Below are 5,183 nucleotides of genomic sequence, written 5' to 3'. Positions count from 1 at the left end.
GGGGGGGGTGAGGGGGGATGGTGGGGGGAGGGGGGTGGTGGAGTGATGGGGTGGAGAAGCGATGGGGGATGGTGGAGCGATGGGGTGGAGAAGCGATGGGGGTGGGGGGCAAGTGGGGGAGCTTTCCAGCTGGGGGAAGCAGCCGTGAGGCCAGGATCTCAGGGAAGCCAGTGGGCTGCTCTCCGGGATGAGGTGGGCTCCCAGTGCATGCCCACGTTGGACTCGGGGGGAGGTAGAATGTGGTCCTGGCTCTTTTTTTTTTTTTTCCCTGGCTGTTTCCTAAGGGCGGCAGGTTGGGGAACCCCACCCTGGTGCAGCTAAGACCCAGCGCTCTGACTCCAGACACCCGTCTCTCTCTCCCGCCCAGCCCCGGGCCCTCCTGGGGTTACCTCAGGTCCTTGGCAGGATTTCGCCCAGGCGCCCAGAGCCATGACGGCGCAGGAAGCCAGCGACTGTTCAGCGCCTCGCTGAGAAATGCTGAGCCTTTGGACGTCAGGAGTCAGGCGCTGCCGTCCTTGGCGGGAGGCGACGGGGTAGCCCACGTCTGCACCTGGAGGTTCTCCTCCCGGCCAGCCCGAGCCTCCCATGCCTGCGGGAACTGGGCAAGACGGGGTGGGGGGTGCAGAGGCCAGGAGCATCGAGTGGGGCAGTCCTCAGACTTCCCAGCAGGTCGGGGAGTCCCTGATCTGCCCAACGACCACTCCCTGGACCCTCCCAGCTCTCCCTTCCCCAGGAAGGAACCACTGAGGCCTGCAGGGCGTAACACACAGGAGCCCCCGAGTTGGGGGCCATGTCCTGGGTGGAGCAGAGGCCCGGGACAGCCTTGCAGGAACGCTAAATCCCGGGTCACTCAGGACTCGGCACAGCTACACACGTGCAGACGTCGTCTGAGAGTGCATGTGTGGGCAGCCAGTGGCATGGAGGTTAAGGGTGCTGGACCCCACACGGCCAGTGGAGTGGTTCAAGTCCTGAACCCAGTGGCTGAGAAACACGCTGACAGGAGAGTGGAGAAGGGGTGGCGGTGTGGCCCTCCTCCGTGGGGGCTCTCTCTCTTCAGCAAGCACATGTGCACTCTAGGAAGTTAAAAATGTAACTAAGTGAAGGAGCAGTCGCAATGAGGCGCAGCCTTCCCTGGACAGAAATGGGTTAGCCCGCCCCCAAGGACTGGGCGGGATGGGAGCTCCTGACTGGACCCCCTCAGGGCAGCCAGCCCAGGTCTCCCCAGGCTCTGCATGGCCTGGGTCTCCCCATGGCCAGCAACTCTCTTCTCTCTTTGAGCCTCTGGGGTTTCTGTGGTCTCCGTGTGAATTCTCCTCGGGAAGAGCAAGTGAAAATGAACTCAAGAGGTCAGCAGACCGCGTGGTGGTTACGTGGCTGAACTCCCATGTGGGAGACCATGGTTCGAGTACCAGACCTCATGTATGAGTGCCCAAGATCCTGGGAGGAGGGTGGAAAAGGGATTGCAGCCTGTTCATCCCCCTGGGGGCGTTTCTCACTTTTCCTCTCAACGTCTTTGTCCATTCCCCACCCCCAGGAGCACACATGCCCTAGGGCAAAAACATCAAAAAGAACTGGGGGAGGGCGTTTCCCACTCAGTCCGGGAGGGACCGCCTCACGGGCTCTGCAGCGGTGGCAGACGCCTCCCCAGCCCTGGGCCAGACCATGCCACTCGGCTCCGAGATAATTGCAGGTTGTGTTGTAGTAACAGCCACGCCAGGGCACGCTGCTCCGTGGGGACGTGGCGCAAGAACGGCAGATGTGCTGGGACTGGCCTGGCCTCGCCTCGGAATGTGCTGCCGTCCCCTCCAGGGAAGGACAGGGAGCAACCCAGGAGGGAGGAGGCTGTGTCCCACCGCCGAGGTACGGCCTGCCCAGCCACGGCTCCCAGCTCGGCCCTAAGCTCGGCCACTGCGTGCTTGCCCTGCCACCACAGTCGAGGCCATGCTCTGATCCCCCAGTGGTGGTTAGACAGGCCGGCGGGGTTTCCAGACCACGGGAAGGGCCTCTCCTGGCTCTCCCCGTGTTGCCGCAGTTGGGAGGGACTTCGCTTGCTGAGGTGCCACTGTGAGCACTGGCCCAGACTCTGTTCCCACAGCGCACACGGGCCCCACTGTCCCAGCCTGGGCAAGAGCCCTCTGCGTCTCGATGCCTGGCCGCAGCTGGACTGCCAGCCCGCGCGGCGCACAGAGGGAAGCGCTCTCGCCGGCTCCGCTGGGCTCACTGCTCGTCTGGCATGTGCGGCGGTGCCGCCACGCGCTGGTGCCCAAGCCCCAGGGCCTCTGCTCCCGGGGCCGGGAGGGAACCAGAGAGCAAGCCTGCGTGTCTGGGATGATGACAGATATGTAGGGAACAGGCCCAAGTGACAGGGAGGGCGGGCTCCTTCAGGGTAAAACAAAACCCAAACAAACTGAAGATTTATCCCCTAGAGCCACACGGCAGAAAATGGCAAATGAGGAAGGAGGCGCTTCGGCCACTGGGAAATAAGATCAGGGCCGAACTTAGACCTCCAGGAAAGACCAGGAGCGTCGGGAGCGGTGAGCACCTGGATGGGAACGCCGGCTCCTCTCGCCGCTGCGGAGCACATGTAGCTGTTACGACGCGGACGGCACCTTGGGCATTGCCGACCACTGTGTGCCAGTGCCCCTGCTGTGCACCGCGAGGGGCAGGGCGGCAGGCCGGTAGGCTGGCAGGCCAGTGGTCAGGGCTGGGCTTCTACACGGTCCGGTCCGAGACCTCTGGATTCCAAATGCTGACACCAAGCAGTTGGTGAAAAGCTGAGGGCAGTTCCGGACTCCCTAGCATCACCCTGAGAATGTCGTGTGGTACACGAGAGGTAAGAAGTCACAGCTCCTGGGCTGGCCTGTAGGGTAGCGAGGAAGCCCTGTGCACAGGGCCCACATGGCCAACTGCGGTTCGAATCCCGGCTCTAACTGCCGGAAAAACACGCTACGTATATGTGTGCTTGTATAAACCCTGACGAGACGGAGAAGTGACAAGGAGGGCCAGAGTGCCCCACGCCCCACGCCCCGCTGGAGAGTGCTTGCTCTATTTTCCTCTGGCTGTTAAAAAACGAGTCACAGGGGAACCAGCAGTTAGTATAATGGCCATGTCGCTGGACTCCCACGTAGTCGACCGCGGTTCGTGTCCTAGACCCGGTGGCTTAAACTCATGCCGGGCGCATGTGTGTGCGTGCCCAAGATCCCGAGAGGAGAATGGAGGAGAAGGGATTGTGGTGTGACCATCCCCCCTGGGGGTGATTTTTCACTTTCTATCTCTCTATCTCTGTCTGTCTTTCTGGTGAGTGCATGCGCCCTATAGCGAAAACCTCTCCAAAAAAAAAAAAATTTTTTTTAAAAACCCTGATGCTCAGACTAGAAATCCCAGCTCAACCACTCCGCAGCTCTGTGGTCTGAGACAGGCCTCTCACCCTCTCGGAACTGCAGATCCTGTGCCTCTCGTGGGGACCGACGACCCCACAGTTTATCTGCAGGTGGCTGATGGGATCCGACAGGACTCCATGAGCCGTGGGCCGGGCAGCATGTTTGCGAAGATCCCCGGACAGATCCCGCCCTCCCCGAGACAATGGCTCCCCCGCCACCCCGCAGGACCGTCCCTGTGATCTCCAGCCAAGAGCTACCTCAGCCTGGTCAACACCCAGGCACGCCTCGGGCTGTCGGTGAGGCACTGGCTGCCCCTGCTCCAGCACCAGACTAATTGTTCCCACTTCCTTAGGTGGGAAATCAAAGGCCCGGACCTGGGCGGCCTCCTGAGCAAACACTGCACCTACACGCCCACCCGGCCCCCACCCGGCCCCCGTAGACGGATGGCGTTTCCTTCCGGGCTTTGAGCAAGGACTCCCTTTGAGACTTTAAAGGAGAGGGGGAGGGGTAAACGAGGTGGGGGCAAGGTGGGGGCTCAGGTGAGGAGGCCTCTCCCAGGCCCGGCACTCCTCCGGAACAGCTGGGATCCTGGTGTCAGCTAGCCTGTCTCCTGCCCTCCAGAGCCCTCTTGGTGTCCCAGGCCACGCACCCAGCAAGCTCCTGGGTGTGGCCTCTGCCCTGCCAGGTCACCTGCCCAGCCGGAGCTCTTGGGTTCCTAAGTGGCCTCCCCCCACTCACCTGGACTTAGAAACCAGACACAAATACCATTTGCTTTGAAAGCTGAGCCGGCTCCTGGCCAGCCCAGGTCGGAGACCCCCACGTGCTGGGAGAGGCAGACCCCAGGCCGCTGCTGCTGTTTCCTGTCGATGCTCCAGGGTTCGAGCTGCTGGGACAGAAGGGGTCACAGGGCTCCGGGGACACTGTGGGGCTTCCCAGAGCCCCTGAGATCTGAGGCACTCATCCCTGGGCTAGACCGCCCTGCAAGGTCACCCTCCTCCCCAGGCAGCTCCCCTGGGATGATGGTCAGGCGGTATAGGCGAGGGGACTGCGGGCCCAGGCAGGACCCCGCAGGAGCCACAGGAGCCTAAATGCATCCACATGTAAATGCCAGGGGGTCGGGAGCACAGTGCGCAGACATCAGGGCAGTGACACCCTGGTAGGTGAGCACCTCTGGGTGAAGCTGCAGGCAGAGCCCAGCAGCCGGCCCGGGGCTGCAGAGCCCGTGACCCGTGGGCAGAGCCCGTGTGCGTCACCGAAAGCAGCGATGTAGGTTTGGGAGCCGGACCGCCAGCAATCGATGCTCACTGCTGAAAACTCATGCAAGACAGGGCAAGGCTGCGTTCAGGACGACCTTCCTCACCACGGGCATTCAGCCTCCTGCTCTCCCTCCTGTCCTACAGGCCAAAGCACCCCAAGAGCTTCCGCGGTGCCCCGGGGAGGGCGCCATGTCCAGCATGCAGGCCTGTGCTCAGGATGGTGCTGGCTGCGGCCTTCTCTGGCACCAGACGGAGAGAAAGACTAGAGGCCCTGAAGCCCATGTCAGGGCTGCCTGTCGGGGCTAGGGCTCTGCCGTGAGACAGGTCGGACAGATTCTGCCAACTGAGGGCTAAGACCGCCCCAGAGTTGGGATGGGCCTTGGGCACAGAAAAGCCTATCTGGGCCTAAACCAAAGACCTGCTTTCCTTCCTCTCAGAAGGCAGGGTGAGAGGTCACTCTAGGACCTTCCAGGTCTGAGCACCATCCTGCATCTGGGTGGCCCGGGGCGAGCAGACGCTCCGCCTCCCCACGGCCTCTCTCCCTCCA

Source organism: Tupaia chinensis, unplaced genomic scaffold, assembly GCF_000334495.1.
Source record: "Tupaia chinensis unplaced genomic scaffold, TupChi_1.0 Scaffold000355_1, whole genome shotgun sequence".
NCBI classification, from domain to species: domain Eukaryota; kingdom Metazoa; phylum Chordata; class Mammalia; order Scandentia; family Tupaiidae; genus Tupaia; species Tupaia belangeri.
Note: the sequence above shows the minus strand (reverse complement) of the source record.